Source organism: Eptatretus burgeri, chromosome 13 (assembly GCF_056783735.1).
Source record: "Eptatretus burgeri isolate ZD-2024b chromosome 13, Ebu_testis_v1, whole genome shotgun sequence".
Classification (NCBI taxonomy): domain Eukaryota; kingdom Metazoa; phylum Chordata; class Myxini; order Myxiniformes; family Myxinidae; genus Eptatretus; species Eptatretus burgeri.
The window spans coordinates 27,926,157-27,942,410 of NC_140973.1; the positions used below are offsets into that span (position 1 = coordinate 27,926,157).

The 16,254-nt window shown below is 44.2% G+C and overlaps 1 protein-coding gene across 5 annotated transcripts in view; it reads right to left on the reverse strand.

Moving 5' to 3' along the window:
- The window catches only part of LOC147014133 (gamma-aminobutyric acid receptor subunit gamma-2-like), a 221,408-nt gene that overhangs the window by 174,705 nt on the left and 30,449 nt on the right, over positions 1-16,254 (reverse strand). Inside the window, exon 2 of one of the 5 annotated variants that reach the window (XM_085851830.1) lies at positions 14,041-14,155. The exons of the other annotated variants lie outside the window; for them this stretch is intronic. The gene's annotated coding sequence lies outside the window, so the exon portion shown is untranslated. The remainder of the gene's footprint in view (positions 1-14,040; positions 14,156-16,254) is intronic. 5 annotated transcript variants of the gene reach the window in all.

Sequence of the window (16,254 nt, forward strand, 5' to 3'; positions counted from 1 at the left end):
AATCCTGGTGGCGTTTAATCAAATCTGTTTCTGGTGTATGTTCCCCCTCCATCCCCTCCCTTACCTCAAATGGCCGCACTGCTGATTCCACACGTGATAAAGCTGAATGTCTAAACTCGGTGTTTGCAGCTAAATCTTGTGTCCTAAACCCATCACTTTCTCCACCCACCTTACCCAGTCGCACCCAACTGTCCCTGGACACGGTGTCCTTTTCTCCTGACAAGGTGGAGAGCTTGCTTTCAAACCTCGACTCAGATTCTGCAACCGGTCCAGACGGCATCAGCCCATGTGTCCTCAAAGCCTGCTCTTCTGCTCTTGCTCACTCTCTCTGTTCTATTCACCCTCTCATTTGCCCAAGGTCATCTGCCATCTGCTTGGAAATCTGCTAACATCACTGCCCTGCATAAAAAGGTGCAAAAACAGATCCCTGTAACTACAGACCAATCAGCCTTCTCCCAATCATCAGCAAGGTTATGGTATCCATCATCGCTTCAGACATTAAATCCTTCCTCTTCTCCAATGGCTTGATTTCCGATCATCAATTTGGTTTCAGACCAGGTCACTCTACCCTGGATATGCTGCTTCTGCTCTCCCATCAATGGATGGAGGTCCTCAATGCCAGACAGGAAATCCGAGCCGTATCCCTGGACATATCACGTGCTTTTGACAAAGTCTGGCACCCTGCCCTACTCACCAAACTCTCTTCCCATGCTATTCAAGGCCATCTCCACTCATGGCTCACAGACGTGCTCCCCTGTCGCAGTCAACGTGTGGCCCTAAATGGAGTTCTTTCATCCCCTCTTCCTGTGCAGGCTGGAGTTCCTCAAGGTAGCATTCTGGGCCCTGTTCTTTTTCTGGTTTTCATCAATGATCTCTCCGACTCTCTGGAAAATCCTCTATTTCTCTTTGCCGACGACTCCACCCTCTGCCGTACCATCTGTCATCCCTCAGACCGGCAAGCAGCAGCTTCTTCACTCACTGCAGATCTGGATAAAATCACAAACTGGTCCAACACGTGGAACATGTCTTTCAATCCAGACAAATCTCACACTCTCACTATGTCTCTTCGAAAGGACCGTTTAGAAACCCCCCCCATCCACTTTCTCAACAATCCTCTGGAAGAACTCTTTTCTTTCAAGCTTCTGGGTCTCACTATCTGCCATGACCTTTCCTGGGAAAGTCACATTTCCAACCTCGCCTCAAAAGCCAGTCACCGACTGGGAATCCTCCATCGTGCAGTCCTTCCTCGGCCCTCTTGAGCTCCTGACCACTTACAAAGCTTTTGTCCGTAGCCTAATGGAGTACTGCTCTCCCCTCTGGGCTGGTGCTCCTGCCTCCCACCTTTCTCGGCTTCACGCTGTCGAAACCATGGCATTTAGGATCATCGGCATCTCCCGCAATGAAGCTGAGTCTTTGGGCCTCTCACTCAATCACCGCAGGTTGGTCGGTGGTCTTTCTGTCTTCTACCGTCTCCTCTCCAGCCTTGCCCCCCCCCCTGCTCTCTCTGCGATTTGTCCCCACCACATTTCCACAGGGCGCTCAAGGTCCGCCAACAACCCCCTTCTGGTAAAACTACCAAAATCACGAATCACTGCTCATCTTCACTCTTTCATTCCTCTTTTTTCCCGCCTTTGGAATAAACTTCCTCACTCTATTCATTCCCATTCTTCCCTCCAGGCTTTCAAAACAGCTGTTCACCACCACCTCTTATCATCCCCCATCTAAATACTCGATCTTTTCTAACCCCGATAATCCACCCAAGCCCACTTCCTTCAATTCCCCTGCTTTCCTTCCTGAAAGTCCCTGTAATGTCCATCTTCTCTTCGCCATGTTCCCCATCCCATCCCCATCCCTCTTCCTTCATCAGTTCACCAAATGTGTCTGTTCCCCACTGTTTTGTCCCTCCCACTCCCGCCCCTCTTGTCTCATGCCCCCTTGCTGTGAGTTGTGTGTTAGCTCTCATACGAGCCTCGACAAGGTATACAAAAAAAAAGGGTCAGATTGCGGTAGTGTGTGTCGGGGTGGTGCTGAGGTGTTATCCACCAGACGGCGGTCTCCTTGGGTTAACCTGAGGCGGTCCCTTCGGGTGGGTGCCTGGATTGTCCTATTCCAAAGAGAGGATGATCACCTGTCTCTGTTATCATCTGAGCTCAAGAGTTTGAACATCGGTATTGCAGCACTCTCTGTGGTTCGGAGACCGGATTGTGGCGAGATCATGGCGGGTGGGTGCTTACACCTACTATTGGTCTGGTCACTATGATGGTTACCATGCCTAAGGAGTTGCTGTAGCTGTGTCCAATAAGCTGACTCCAATGATAATTGAGGTAACACCGGTCAACGAGCGTATTATGAGACAAAGGATTTGTCACTCCTTTGGTGTTATTTCCCTGGTCTCAGTATATGCTCCGACTGAGGTGAGTGATCTCACCGTGAAGGACGCATTCTATGCCACGCTCGAGTCTTTGGTTGAGCAATGCCCCAAGCGAGATATTCTTCGAGTCGGGGGATTTCAATGCAACAATTGGAACTGATAGGGATGGTTATGAGACATGTATTGGTCGCCATGGGTCTGGAACTGTGAACCAGAGTAGCACTAAGTTCCTTGACTTTACAAGAAGTCATGGACTGGTTCATGGTTTCAGTGCACACAGGCTCATTGCTGGACTTGGTATTCTAATGCTGGTGGTGTGACAAAGGAGATTGACCATGTGCTCCTTGATGGTCACTGGAGAATAATCCAGAACTGCAGGATCTACCGGAGTGCTCAGTTGCTCAATACTGACCACAGGCTTGTTGTAGCTACTCTGAAGTTGCAGCTTAAATCCAGGAGAATGGTACCATCTCAGCCTAGGCTGGATTTGGCAAGCTCAAGGATGAGAGGGCAGCTGAGGAGGTTGCGATCACAAAGGCTGAGTGGAGATTTGGGTTGTGTGGGTGATTCGGGAGATCCTGCAGAGTTGTGGAGTGCCTTCAACACCATCGTCCTTGATGTTGCCGGTGAATGTCTTGGAACTCACTGTCGGGTGAAGAAGAATTTTGTCTCTCAAGGAACACTGGATACCATTGACCAGAGTCACAGGGTCAGGCTGAATGGCAGAGCTGAGCTGTTCAGGAAGCTGAGGCGTAAAACTGTATGTGCATGAAGGGTGGACAAGGACGCCTATGTGCGAGGAATCTGTGAGGGGGTAGAGCATCACCCGTGGTCAAGTGATTCTCGTCCTGCTTGTACTGCAGTGAGAGCAGAGGGTGGTAGGCTCTTGACAGACGAGTCGAAGGGAAGGCTCTCTGGGTCGGTTACTTTGAGCAGCTGTACCAGGCTGATCCACCTATTGTGGAGTTGGATGTCAGGGGTGTTACTATCCCTGTTGCTCACCCTCCAATCAACTGTGGTCCACCTTCGTTTGTGGAAACAAAGACTGTAGTGAACCAGTTGAAATGGGGTTGAGCTCCTGGGATTTGTTGCATCCAAGATGAACTTCTCAAGTCTGCTGGAAATGCTGTACTCAAGTCTTTGCATGCAGTTCTGTGTTCTGCCTGGAACACAGGCAACATCCCTACTGACTGGACGAGGGGCCTTTGTTGTCCCTCTCTGGAAAGGGAAGGCTGATCGTCAAGACTGCAACAACTACCGATGGGTGATGCGACTCTCAGTGCCGGGCAAGGTCTTTGCTCGGATAATTCTTGATGTGGTTTGCCACCATCAGCTTGAGCAGCAGCGTCCAGAGCAGTCAGGCTTTACACCAAAGGTCAATTAATTGCAAAAGGTCAATGATTTACCGTATCCTTGCTCTTCGGGTTCTCACCGAACGCAGACGAGAGTTTCGGCAGGGGCTGCTTGCAGCCTATGTTGATCTCTGTAAAGCGTAAGATTCAGTGAATCGGGACGCCCTCTGGAGGATTGTTGGTCTTCGTGGGGTGCCACCAAAACTGATCAATCTGATGTCTGAACTTTCCTCTGGTACTGAGAGTGCTGTGAGATGTGTTGGTACCATCTCTGACATATTTCCAATTGTTACTGGAGTTCGTCAGGGGTGTGTACTGGCCCCCCACACTTTTCAGCACTCGTATGGACTGGATTATGGGGAAGATGTCGGAGAGATCAAGCTGCAGTGCATCGTTTGGGAATGTCAAGATCTCTGACCTTGATTTCGCAGATGATGCAGTCATCTTTGCGGAGACTCAGGATATCCTTTTACGGACCCTCAAGGTGCTGAATGAGGAGTCGGAGCCGCTGGGATTATGGATTTCCTGGGTCAAAACTAAGATCCAGGCTTTCAATGACATCTTGGATGCTGCTATCTTGGCTGTACCTGTTTGTGGCGAGGATGTTAAGGTCACGGAGAGATTCACTTCCCTTGACAGTGATATTCATGTCTCTGCTGTCTGTGAGCCAGAGGTCAACAGACATCTGGGTCAGGCCTGGGAAGTCATGCATTCACTGGATCATGGGGTGTGGTGCTTCCGGTACCTGTGCCAGACAACGAAAGTCCGAGTCTTCAGGTCCTTGGTTCTTCCATCTTTCTCATTGGATGTGAGACTTGGACTCTGACCAGGGATCTGAGACGGAGACTTAATTCCTTTGGAACCAGGCTCCGGCACATGCTCCCACACCTGACCTGACCGGATGTCTAATAAATAAAGAAGATATAAGCACACCTGATGCTCGCCCGAGGCTTCAGACTTTAGCACACTCATGAGGCAGTACCATCAAAACAAAACATCCCAGAAGATATAGAAAGTAGGATCACATTTGTACATGTAGTGTTTTAAAATTCCACTCTTTCTTGCAATGAATTGAAACATAATATCTTCCAATATCCTTGCATATTTGTAATAAAATAATTCTTTCCCATCATTTTACTAGTTTAATATAATTTGAAGGAAAAATAAAAAAAGGAAAAAGAAAGCAGAAGGGTTTATTATCTAAAATAGACCATGTGATGTGTGGTCTTTGACTTTAATCTTATCAGTCCTGCAGAGTATCGTTTAATAAGTTTATTGATGAATGTTAATGTTCTTCCTCAGCCTCAACGCTGCTATGATCCTCAGCTCTCGATCCATTTGAAAAAAGATCCATCTCCAGATCGTGATACTTGGGGATCACTACCTGATCTCTGCTTCCAGTTTCAAATCTAGATGTCATGATGAAGCAAACTCTTTCCTGTTTTCTACACATTGCTAAAATTTGTGAAGCTACATTTTATTCCATCTGCACAATATTGCTCAAATCTGCTCAAGCCTAAGTCAGAAGACAAATTAAACTCAAGTTCATGCTCTCCTAACATTATGCCTGAATTACTGCAACTAAATGTTAGTCGGCTTGTCTGCTTCATCTCTCAAGCCCTTACAGCTCATTAAGATTAAGGCTCATCATTAAGGCTCATTAATTTGATCACATCACTCCAATTCTCAAAAATTTTCAATGACTCATAGTGCACCAATGCAGAGATTATAGTTTTGCTTCATTCATTTATTTTGTGTGCAACAATTATCTAATTGTTTGCATCATTTTCTTGGAGTGCGGCAGTGCTGCTGATGCAGTGCCCCCTGTAGGCGAGAGAAGGAATTTGTAATTTAGACATGGTGCCAGCGATAGTTTGCCTTCCTTTCGTAAAGGACACCATAGGATCTTTAACGTCCACCAACCAATGCTACCAGATGGGACGCCAAGTTGAACATACATCCAAGGGAAGGTGCACACATTGATGCCTCGCCCTGCCTGCGAAACACCAGGATGACAGTTTATAGCTCAGCCGAGATTTGAACCTAAGCTAGAGATCTTAGAGGTGATTGTGCATACATGTAGGTCACCCTAACTTTTTGCTAATAACCTTTAAAATCCAAATTTAAATTGATTCCTGCCTTTATTTCTGACCTAATCAAACCTTTTACCCTGGCAAGAAAGCTACAACCAAACATCTCGCATCACTTCGTAATTCATTGCAGAGGATGAAGACGAGAGCAATCAAGCACTATTCAAATATGATCCCTATTTGAGGAACTCTGATTCGAATTCACAGGGCCTCAATAATTAAGGTTTACAAATATTTCTTCAAATCCAATCTTTTTCCATTACTTTCTCTAAATATATATTTTTTATTTTTCTTACCCCTCCTTCTTTGTGAAGAACTTTTTCGATTTTTCTTCAATGGGAATAGTTCCCATATTTAAAATGTATTGATTGATTTCCTACTCAATACTTTTCATGCAGAAACAAAATCTTGTTGGACAATCTGTATGTTTACTGCTGCGTATAAAATAAATAACTATGATCACAAACCTAATTTCTAATACAAACCCACCCAATACAAACCCAATAGTGTATAACACAAACCCAACAGTGTATAACAATAATACCCCATTTAGTCCTGATTGGTCACCTTGTGATTTTCAACTCTTTGGACCACACAACAAACATCTTAGCAACATTGTTTAAATATAATGAAGACAATAGAGTATTCCACTGAAATGACTACATACTCATCTTAAAGATTTCTATGCAGATGACACCAAGGTACGACCACATCTCTGAGACAAGTATGTACATGTATCAGGAGAATACCTTCACAAGTAGATGTTTTCATAAAAAATTTTTGTACTTTTTGATTTTCTAGAATGAGAGTCCACATGAACCTTGAACCACCCTTGTACACCCAAGTTTACAGTGGTCTGCAAAAGTATTTACCCCCTACCAATAATGCCACATTTAGATGAATTATGAATTATGCAGAAACCATTTCCAAATGAACTTATTTATTCAGAACTGAAGAGATCAACCAAAACCCTGTTATATGTAATTGAAGGAGGTTATGTCAGGAATACCTGAAAAAAAAAACATGTACAAATCAAAATTCACTGGTTGCAAAAGTATTCAGCCCTTGAGGTCAGTACCTGGTGGAAACACCTTTTGGCAGCAATGACTGTTATGAGTCATTTTGGGTAAGTTTCTCTCTCCCAGCTTTGCACAGTGAGATGGTGAAATGTTTGCCCATTCCTCACATGAAAATTGCTAGAGTTCTGCCAATTTGATGAGCATCGTCGATGGACTGCAACCTTCAAGTCTCGCCGTCATAAATGTTCAATTGGGTTCAAGTCAGAACTTTGACCGAGCCACTCAAGAACATTTATTCTCTTCTTATTCAGCCACTCATGTGTGGCTTTATCTTTGTGCTTCGGATCATTACCTGACTGAAATATTAATCTCTTATCCAGCTTCAGATTCATGGCTGACTCAAGCAGGTTTTCATCAAGGATTCCCCTGTACTTTGCACCATACATTGTCCCTTCAATCCTGACAAGCTTGCCAGTCCCTGCTGATGAAAAACAGCCCCATAACATGATGCTGCCACCACCATGCTTGACAGCAGGGATGGTGTACGTTGATTGGGTGACGTGCATTATTAGGATTGCATCAGATGTAACACTGAATTTATACCAAAAAGTTAAATTTTTGCCTCGTCTGACCTCAAAACGTTTCTCCACATGTCTGCAGTATCAGAGGCTTTTTCACAAACTCCATACGAGTTTTAAATGCACCTTTTTCAGTAATGGCTTCTTTCTTGCCACCTGTCCATAGAAGCCAGCTTTGTGAAGGGGACAGGATATTGTTGATCGATGAACACTGACTCCAATCTCAGACATAGAGCCTTACAGATCTTTAACAGTGATTGTTTGATTTACAGTGACATCCTAACCAGTTTCTTACTTGCCTGGCTGCTGAGTTTGGATGAGCGACCTGATCTGGGTAGAGTCTGGGTGGTATGATACATGTTCCCCTTCTTAATGATGGATTTCACCATACTCAAAGGAATAAAGTGACTTTGAAATCTTCTTATTACCCTCTCCTGAATAGTGCTTCTCTACCACTTTATGTCTCACTTCATTGGAAAACTCCTTGGTCTTCATGTTTGTCTTGTTGGTTGACCAAGTGAGTTTCACCTTAAAACTCCTTAGATAAGAGGGGGAGCTTAATTTTTAAGTTAAACCACTGATTAAATTCAGGTGAAACCTATTACACTTATTTTATAACCTTCCAGACACATCATTTGCTCCTGAAGTGACTTAGGGTTAATTAGGCAAAGGGTTTGAATACTTATGCAACAAAGAATCATCTGATTTTCTCTGTTAATCGAACTTATTCACATTTTATCTGCATTTTTTTTTAACTTTATCACTTTGGACTAGTTTGTGAAGACTCGATAATCTAGATATTAAGTTTGATTTGAAAGCATCATGAAATAAGCTCAGGTGGTATCAAAATGTGAAGACCTTGGAGGGGGTGAATACTTTTTGCAGGCCACTGTAGTTACGAGTCATGTTTAAACAATAGACCAGGATAACATTTGAAGCACTCCTGCGTTCATTACTTCACAAATATGGAGGAATTTGTGTCCTCCCAAACTCTTCCAGCATCACTAATCTTGGAGACATAGTACCAATACAGTATAATGAAACCATTGCACATACAACATGCATGCAATGGTTTGAAGGTATTGGAACTTTGTCTCCAATATTTAACATGACTGCAAAAGCGTCCTCTGCCATTATTCAAGTTTTTAAAAAGGTCAAATATCCATAAATTACAAGCCTAAAGGGTGTGGGCTCTGTGAAGGTACGTTTTATTGTTTTTGTTTATCATAGAAGTAGAGTGTATTGAACAAGAATAGAGATTATTAGTCTCGTCCTGAAGGGGATGCAAGACCCTTGTCTGTGTGTCTGTGTGTGTGGCCACGTCTATATATTTTTGCTTTAAAAATGCTTTTTTTCTGCAATCACTTCTCCGATCAAAGCAAAACTTTAAACATAGGAGGGACTCCCAATGGAGAATATTTTATTGCTAACTCTTAGATCATAGGTCACATGGTAGGTATGGAAGCCATATTGGATTAAAGGAAGAAAATTTGGACATAATTTTCCCCGAAACAGCAGAACGAAAACAATAGAAACTTGGCATACGTCATCAACTCCCCATGGGGTATGGAGGGTGATCAGGATGGCATCATCAGTGAAGTGGTATTCCAGCCATGATTGGTTGAATTGAAATCCTTATACAAAATTGGTTTTCTATGAAACTACTTGTCTGATTGATGCGAAACTTCAAACACAGGAGGGACTCCACATGGGGAATAATTTATTGCTAACTCTGATAAGGTAGCCATATTGGATTAAAGGGAAAAAATGAACATAATTTTCTCCGAAACCACTCAACAATAAAAATGGAAACTTGACAAACGTCATCAACTCCCTATGGGGGTACATAGTGTGATAATTATGATGTCATTGGTGAAGTAGTATTCCAGCCATAATTGGTTGAATTGAAATCCTAATCTGAAACTTGAAAACGATAGCAAAACAACAAAAATAGCAATAAAATAGGGTCGGCAAAATTTTTCGATAGCAAAAAAACAAAAAAAAAAACGTAGGGTCGGCGGAATTTTTAGGGTCGGGCGGGTTACGCCAATGCAACATTTTTTTTTTTTTTTTGGCCTGATCTACGACCCAATGTGAGTGAAGAATTAAATTTATGATGTTATTAAATTAAATTTATGATGTTATTGATCACGTGATCTGGAGGCCATATTGGATTTAAAATAAAAATGTAAAAAGGCATCTTCTCCAGAACCGTTGAACAGATCGATGAGACACTTCATACATACGATCGACGAGCCATGGAGAATATAGGTTGAAAAAAAATTCATATTAATCTTCATTGACACAATTTAGCCTTCATGTGCACAAAAGTGGTCATTAAATATCCTAATAATCAATAAAGCTATGGATAATGGCAATATATGTGACATGGTAGTGTGCATGGATGATACAGGTATATGGGCCATAATAGTAACATGTTCAGTTTACGATGGTATTTTTGTTCAGAATGAGCACGCGAGGCGAGACTATGCGCTCTACCAGCTCTACCAAGTGCCGTTCTAGTTTTATTTGTGTTCATTTTATCCTTATCAAACACAATACAACTCTGATACTACAATAAACTTCAACAAACAATACAGGGTCACTTATTTTAAATTGTTTTCATTCATACTAAAAGGCATTTCAAAATGGCCAAGGATCTGGGCATTGTCATTATTGCACGGCATAAAAAAATCCAAGTGCAAAAGACTAATATCACTTTAAATAATACCCAGTAATGGTGATTTTTTTTTTTTGTATACCTTTGTCGAGGCTCGTATGAGAGCAAACGCACAACTCACAGAAAGGAGGCATGAGACAAGAGGGGTGGGAGTGGAAGGGACAAAACAGTGGGGAACAGACACATTAGGTGAACTGTGGAAGGGAGAGGGATGGGGATGGGACGGGGAACATGGCGAAGAGAAGATGGACATTTCAGGGACTTTCAGGAAGGAAAGCAGGAGAAATGAAGGAAGTGGGCTTGGGTGGATTATCGGGGGTAGAAAAGATCGAGGATTTGGATGGGGGAAGATAAGAGGTGGTGGTGAACAGCTGTTTTGAAAGCCTGGAGGGAAGAATGGGAAAGAATAGAGTGAGGAAGTTTATTCCAAAGGCGGGAAAAAAGAGGAATGAAAGAGTGAAGATGAGCAGTGATTCGTGATTTTGGTAGTTTTACCAGAAGGGGGTTGTTGGCGGACCTTGAGCGCCCTGTGGAAATGTGGTGGGGACAAATCGCAGAGAGAGCAGGGGGGGCAAGGCTGGAGAGGAGTCGGTAGAAGACAGAAAGACCACCGACCAACCTGCGGTGATTGAGTGAGTGGCCCAAAGACTCAGCTTCATTGCGGGAGATGCCGATGATCTTAAATGCCCTGGTTTCGACAGCGTGAAGCCGAGAAAGGTGGGAGGCAGCCCAGAGGGGAGAGCAGTACTCCATCAGGCTACGGACAAAAGCTTTGTAAGTGGTCAGGAGCTCAAGAGGGCCGAGGAAGGACTTAGCACGACGGAGGATTCCCAGGCGGCGACAGGCTTTTGAGGCGAGGTTGGAAATGTGACTGTCCCAGGAAAGGTCATGGCAGATAGTGAGACCTAGAAGCTTGAAAGAAAAGACTTCTTCCAGAGGATTGTTGAGAAAGTGGATGGGGGGGTTTTGTAAACGGTCCTTTCGAAGAGACATAGTGAGAGTGTGAGATTTGTCTGGATTGAAAGACATGTTCCACGTGTTGGACCAGTTTGTGATTTTATCCAGATCTGCAGTGAGCGAAGAAGCTGCTGCTTGCCGGTCTGAGGGATGACAGATGGTACGGCAGAGGGTGGAGTCGTCGGCAAAGAGAAATAGAGGATTTTCCAGAGAGTCCGAGAGATCATTGATGAAAACCAGAAAAAGAACAGGGCCCAGAACGCTACCTTGAGGAACTCCAGCCTGCACAGGAAGAGGGGATGAAAGAACTCCATTTAGGGCCACACGTTGACTGCGACAGGAGAGGAAGTCTGCGAGCCATGAGTGGAGATGGCCTTGAATACCATGGGAAGAGAGTTTGGTGAGTAGGGCAGGGTGCCAGACTGTGTCAAAAGCACATGATATGTCCAGGGATACGGCTCGGATTTCCTGTCTGGCATTGAGGACCTCCATCCATTGATGGGAGAGCAGAAGCAGCATATCCAGGGTAGAGTGACCTGGTCTGAAACCAAATTGATGATTGGAAATCAAGCCATTGGAGAAGAGGAAGGATTTCATGTCTGAAGCGATGATGGATTCCATCACCTTGCTGATGATTGGGAGAAGGCTGATTGGTCTGTAGTTACAGGGATCTGTTTTTGCACCTTTTTTATGCAGGGCAGTGATGTTAGCAGATTCCCAAGCAGATGGCAGATGACCTTGGGCAAATGAGAGGGTGAATAGAACAGAGAGAGGGTGAGCAAGAGCAGAAGAGCAGGCTTTGAGGACACGTGGGCTGATGCCGTCTGGACCGGTTGCAGAATCTGAGTCGAGGTTTGAAAGCAAGCTCTCCACCTTGTCAGGAGAAAAGGATACAGAGTCCAGGGACAGTTGGGTGTGACTGGGTAAAGTGGGTAGAGATAGTGATGGGTTTAGAACACAAGATTTAGCTGCAAACACCGAGTTTAGACATTCAGCTTTATCACGTGTGGAATCAGCAGTGCGGCCATTTGAGGTAAGGGAGGGGATGGAGGGGGAACATACACCAGAAACAGATTTGATTAAACGCCACCAGGATTTTGAGGAGGGAGAGAGGTTTGAGAGTTCAGACTTGAGATGAGAAAGATGTTGTTTTCTGGCTCTCCTGAGGGTAGATACACACTTGTTCCGAGCTTTGTGGAAAAAACTGAGATTGCCCTCAGTTGGGTTTGCTTTCCATGAGGCAAAGGCAAGTTGTTTCAGGACAACTGCCTCGCCACAAGCTTCAGTAAACCAAGGGCGGGAGGAAGGGTAGGACAACTGAACACGAGAGGGGATAAATCTGTGCATGAGGGAGAGCAAGTTTCTTTGAAAGAATTCCCAGGATGAGTTGATGTTTGAGAAAGTAGTGATAGGAGACCAGTCTGTAAGTTTGATGGCTGCTCGGAGACCCTGCCAGTCGGCTTGAGTGAAATGCCAGACTCGACGGCGGTGAGGTGGTTCTCTGATAACAGCCAGAGAGTTGTCCACTTTGACAAGGACGTGGTCAGAAGAACCAATTGTAGCGAAGGAAGAGCAGCAGATATTGTCAGGGAAATTTGTCAAAATCAGATCCAGAAGAGATGGAGTACCATTGGTTGAGATCCGGGTCGGGAAGTTGACCGATTGAGTCAGTCCCAATGAGTCGCAGAAAGCTCTTGCTGAGGTGCCATGGCAGGTGAGAGAGGTACCCACACCTCGCCAACTGGCGTGATGACAATTTAAGTCACCACATAAGAGGAAGAGAGAGTTTGGATGAGAAGATAGAAGATGGTCCTTGTTTTTGGATAGTGAGGTGTAGATGGAGTCATCACTGTTCGGTGGACGGTACAGTACACATATAAACACGAGGTGGGATTGGAGGGGAAGCCGAAGCCAGAGGTATTCCTGGGGGTGTGGGGGAGTGAGAGCAGTGCATGGAGATTTATTAAGTTTATGACATCATTCTGTTCTGATCTGCCAAATTTGAACAACATGAACAAAAATACTTCATTTAAATCACAAACGTTTCAAATAATAATGTATTAATTTCCTCCTTATGGTCCAGGAAAATTATTTCGAAGATAAGTTAACTCCGGTACTCAATGAACCTAGGCTTTTGTAAAAAAAAAACAAAAAAAAAACACATTAACAAATATATATTGACAAATGACTGTTCTTTATCAGTGTGAAATCCTTGGTGTATCTTATATATGATCACATCGTTTTCATTTACAAGGCATTCATATAGCATTCAATGGAATCGGCTCCTCTTTGGATCGGCGCTTCTGCAGTTAATCTGTCACCTTTAGAATACATTAAGGCAAAAGCACTGGTTGTAGATTGTCACATGCTGAGGGATTGAGAACACCCACAGGGGGGACAGCCATATGTGACTACATCCACAGAAGGAAACCCCACTCCAAACAAATCATGGGGCCGCTTACAGGCTCTGATACCGGATGATTAATAAAAGGTCCATGAACTAGCACCTCTGGAAACAGGACTCCTGACACATTGATGGTAATGCAGAAAAACAACTTCCTTCAATATCTATCACAGCTGTCTCACGTTTATTTTTCACCACAAATCGTATTCTAAATCTTAAAAAAAGCTATTTTGTTATCCAATAAACACAGCACTAAAAAGGCATATAGCAGACAGATATAAGTATTTCAATTCAATACAGGGGTGTATTGTTATGTTGGAGGTGTTACGAATTAGCTCGTATGTTAAGGTAGCATGGTCCATGTGTTTGTGGAGGTTCGAACATTTTTTTATAACGAGGGACCTGTTAGAGTAAAGGTGGCCCTGTTTTTATGTACACTGTGAGGAGCGGTAGAGTTGACACAGGGATTAGAGAGGAAAGTGTAATTAATACATGTCCTCTCTGTAAAACCAGGTGAGGTAACAGGCAATGTAAGGAGACAGGTGGATATTGACGTGTCGGTGTCCTGTGTTTGGCTTTAAAAACTTACCCCAGCCCGCGATGGTTCGACGGGTCAGCCACTGTGGCAGCGGCAACTGTGTGCGTCGCTTGATTGGTGGGATCAGGCTGAGAGAGCGAGAGATGCTCGAGTGCTGTGGATGTGGCTGCGGGGGGTAATAAAAGGGCCACACACAGGCACTGGCAGTCAGTTGAGGTTGGGCCAGTGAGTCAAGCCAGTTAGAGCTTGGAGTTGGGAGTCAAACTCTCTGCAGTCAGGTGAGCAGAGTCAGTTGGAGTCGGGGCAGTGAGCCAGCCTAGTTTGAGGAGGAATTTTAGGAGTTGGAGGAGTCAGGGCAGTGAGTTGAGGGCTCGCTCTCTCCAGCGTCGAGGTGCAGCGAGCTCGTCTTCGAAGCTGCGACCGGAAAGCCAATCTGTGCCTCCCTGGATACCTCCCGTGCTGTCCATACTGGAGCCTGATTCCACCCTTTAAGATCTTGATCTTTAAGATCCTTTAAGATCTTGCCTGCCCCACTCCCCCCCCCCCCATTGTGTAAAATAAATTTTGTGCTCGTGGCAACTTAGATTTCTGTAGCTGTATCATTGTATATTTATTTCTCTCTTTATTCATTCGTTTCAGTCTACCTTTCATCCAAAGATTCTTTGTTTGTTGTTTTGTGTGTCTTTCATAAGCTGCTTTTTCTTTGCAATATATGTCACCCAATTCCCACTTTATCACTCGTTCAACCCTTTTTAAATCCCCAGGGGAGATATAAATTGGTTAAAAAAAACTCGTTTTAAGAGACCAGCAGAATACAGATACTATCCGTGGGAAGCTGTTTTTTCAGCTCAAATTGCAATGAGCGATGTAAGCAAGGGACAATGTGAAGACGAGGATCGATAAAGGAGACGCAAGATGGCACAGATTCAAAACGATGATCTGCAAAGGTCAGGGCTGGTGTGTCTGCTCTTCTGTGCAGCACCAATCACACTCTCCATGTCTTATGCCTCAGTCCGATCCTCCCAGCATTTGAGACTGCGCCCACCCCCCCCCCCCACCCCAAGCGGCAGGTCCTGTCGTTGGCCACCTGCCCATGCTCTTGTTGTCTCATAAAGTATAGGAGGTTTTTTGACCCATTCCAGGCTTTCACAGCGCATCTTGTCACTTTCAAATAGGAGATTTTACGCGACACAACCATACGCTGACCATCTTAAAAGTAAACACTCACTGCCTCCACTGTGCACATATTACATACAACTTAGCCCAACAGGTCCTTGTTAAATAGCAATCTAACCTACTCGAAACACACGGTCCTTGTTACACTTACCACAATCTAGCTATGGATCACCCCTCCCCCTGCCCTCCCCACCTCTTCCATTGAACAATAGCATCATTTTAAAAGCTTAAAATGACTGTGGATTCACAAGTCCCAGATATGACCTTCCCACCACTGTGAAAAGGCACAAAAACCAGATACAGTGTCTTCCTCAGGGGAAATCTGCTTGATACATGTGGTTCCTACGTGAAAAATATCTGGCACAAGATTTGTGTATTTTCATGTCGTGAACACAATCTTTGTCAAAGAGTTGGTAGCCATTACTTTGTTGGTGATGATGCATGGCATCATCTTTCCAATTGCAGACGTCCATGAAATAAATAACTAAGCCTGCCACAGGAGGCACTCCCGCAAGGTTCAAAGTCCATTCATTGGTAGCAATTGTCAGGGTTTGGGTAGAACACGCCCGGCACAGTTCTGGCCTTGCACCGGCCCACATCAATCTTCGGGAGTTTTTACAGTATGGAAAGCTGCAAGATCTCAGCCCTATTAGTGAGCTGAGAAAGTTCTCCAACTCTTTCATTGTGTCGAGGCACACCCATTTCTCTCAGATACTTTTCCAAGCATTTTCAGCTTATTTTAGAAGCTTTGCGAGCCATTTTAGGTAACAATTCTTATCTCGCACACATGATAGGATATATGTAAACATGCCCCGATCAACTTTGATGCTAATGGGTTCTGCGCATGCGTGCTGAGCATTCTGGGGAGGATCATGTCATTTTGAAAGTCTTCCATTTTAATGGCTGCAGCATTTCTACAGGTGACAGTACCAGTGGAGCTTCCCATGTTGGAACACACATTGTACATGTTAGAACATTGTTGCTTTTAAAGTATGACCAAACAGACTTTGTTAATAGCAATGTAAGAGCTCTTTCTCTAATCAAAAAAACTAATATCCATTTTTTTTTTAAATTTGGAGAGCCAGCTCC